At 31.3% G+C, this 2,831-nt stretch overlaps 1 non-coding gene across 1 annotated transcript; it reads left to right on the forward strand.

The window, feature by feature from the left end:
- The first annotated feature begins 1,465 nt into the window (after positions 1 to 1,465).
- Positions 1,466 to 1,552, forward strand: Trnay-gua. Its single transcript is given in 2 exon segments — positions 1,466 to 1,502; positions 1,517 to 1,552. It is a non-coding gene; the product is annotated as a tRNA-Tyr (tRNA).
- The last annotated feature ends 1,279 nt before the right edge of the window (positions 1,553 to 2,831 follow it).

Consider the following 2,831-nt stretch of genomic DNA (forward strand, 5'->3'; position numbering starts at 1 on the left):
TAGATTACCTTATTCATAATTTATACAGGGTGCAGCTCCGTTTTGAATTCCTTTTTTAAATTTTTAAAAGTTATAACAATTTGCGAATAGTTGAAGAGGGATTTACGATATTAAATGTCAAAACTATAACTGTATATTAGATTTTAAAATTCATTAGCAGAATTTTTTTTGGAAAGGAGTATTTTAAAAATTCAAATAAGTACATAGCCGTGTTTTATACTAACTTTTATTTGGACCCCTTGAAGTTTATAATAATAATAATAATATCTATGGACGCTTCACACCACGTCAGTCTGGTCCCGTGCTAAGTACCTAAAGGACTTGTGTTACAGGTACCAGACAACGGAAATATATTTAATACTTTTATACTCTACATATATTTAAGATTTTTTGATTTTATCATACACATATTTATTACACATCCAGACCCGGGAACATTGAAAACTTTTTGTTCCGTCGGCGGGATTCGAACCCACGACCCCCGGCTTGAGCTACCAACGCGCTCACCACTGAGCCACAGAGGTCGTTTATGAAACTTTCTTTATTAGTACTCATTAGTTTTTAATATTTTAGCACTTTATTAAAACATAATATTTTAAAAATAGCTAGCTAGCTTTTAAAATTCATTATATTTTTAAGTCTAAAGAATACATTTTGCCTCATCGATATCGTACTTGCTTTTTTGCTTACCAGTTTGTACTTAACATTTTTCAATTAGCCATGAACTACAATGTTCATTAGTTAAAACTTAAAATCGTACCTAATGTAAGTAAGTAAAGAGTATCACTTTTTTTTTTTTAAAAGATTGCTCTTAAATCGTATACGAAAGGCCTTGTAACAAACATCCTGTATACAGGTGGATATACGTTATGCCAGCGGGCGTTTAGAAGTGATCGCCAGCGGGGCGCGGGCGCCGGCGCGCTTTGTTTTTCTTGTTTTTTTTTCTTTTTTGTTCTTTAATATGCCTCTAGTTAGATTCACGAGTGATGTAGCTCATTCTTATTGTCTTAATGGTTGAATGAGGTGTTAGTTTTGTTTGATGAAATAAAAGATACATGAATTAAAAGGGATTATGAAATGATGCGATATGTTTTAATTTTTTTATTTTACTTCAAATGAGTTAAGAGAGAAATTGTTATATAATAAATAACAAGCAATATTAATAGTAAATATGTTTATTTACATCCAATAATTTTAAGTTAACTCTTACTTTAGGATTTTTTTTTATATTTCGAAATATATTTTCTATGAAATATTTATTTCATAATATATTTTGTTAACGTTTCAATTTAAATTCTTAGGTATAACTTATAAGTTATCTGTCACTTGAAAAATCTGCCCTAACTTTATTAATTAATACGAAATTAATATTATAAATTTTCTTATCACAAAATACGAAAACATTGTAAGTTCTCACGTTTTATGTCATTTGATCACGGTTGTTTATTTGGTATCATTGGCAACACCTTCGATAGCTCAGTTGGTAGAGCGGTGGACTGTAGATGCAATAACCGATATCCATAGGTCGCTGGTTCAAATCCGGCTCGAAGGATTCTTTTTATGTTTATCGCGGTGTTAAGCTGCATATTTTAGTTTCTTTCTCCTTTTTTGTCGAGAGAGTATTTTATTATATTAGTAAAAAATATAAGAGAAATAATATTTTATTAAATTAATAAAAAAAATACTCATCGCCTTTAAGTGTCTTTATCTTTTTAACTTAACTTGTTTAATATTTTTTACTAGTAATAAAATCGTTCAATAGGGATTATAATAACATTTTTATTTTATATAATATAAGAAAAAACGTGTTTAGAATAATTATTATGCCCTTGAAGTTTAAAAATATAAACAAAATCCAATCGCTTCGGCAGGTCGTCGTCAAACATCTTCGATTTTAAATGGAACTTAAATTTGCGAGCGAGTAATTACATTTAACGTCCAATTACATGCAATTACACGTCACCCAACACCGGGTGAAAGCTAATGCGTTTGACCGGTGACAGCTGACAGGTGACAGTTGATAGGTGACAGTTGACAGTGATGGTGACATCGACGTCCGTCGGTGGGTGGTTTTTTTTATTGGTCGATTAGTTTCGCGTTTGGGATGAATTTACCTTAAGTTTTTACATGATAAATAATTTAAAAAGTGTTAAAGTTTTTTTTACATACTTACCAATTTAATAGTTTTGGAGGTCGCGTAATAGAACTAATGACTACAAAATAAGTGATTAGTGAATGTATTACAGACTAATAATAATTTATTCCATTCAGATACTTTGCAAAATTAGTTTGATACAATATTGTCTAGGCTGCTTTTGCCAATAGAAAAGCTGAGATTCATAACGTTACTTTTAATTAGTACCTAGTCTAATTTTGCAAAGTCTCGAAACGGAACATATTAGGTACCTATCTCTTCGTATATTATGACGATGAATTGTAGTCATTTATTACATGATCTGCATCTAACTTGTAATTATGTACTCCAAATGCGCGTGATACACCTTTCTCTGGCATAAAACTGGTATCTCCCAATTCGTGGTTAATCATTTTTTAATCACGGTAATAACCAGCCGTCAATACTTAATGGCTGTTGTAATATTGATCAAATAATTTTGAGATTTTTAATTTATAAATCTCTATTGCTTGCCCGGAAATAATCAGAAAAACAAAGCGCTTTGCCCCGCCCGCCGGTAGTTTGGATGTGCCCGCATACTGTTCCCACGTCTGTGTACTGTGACTATAAATAATGGGAAGGTGAGGACATGTGTGAATTATGAAGCAGGTTTTGTGGTATCTTGATTTTGATGATTAACTTATGTAGAGAGGGAAGT

This window comes from Aricia agestis, chromosome 15 (assembly GCF_905147365.1).
Source record: "Aricia agestis chromosome 15, ilAriAges1.1, whole genome shotgun sequence".
Taxonomy (NCBI): domain Eukaryota; kingdom Metazoa; phylum Arthropoda; class Insecta; order Lepidoptera; family Lycaenidae; genus Aricia; species Aricia agestis.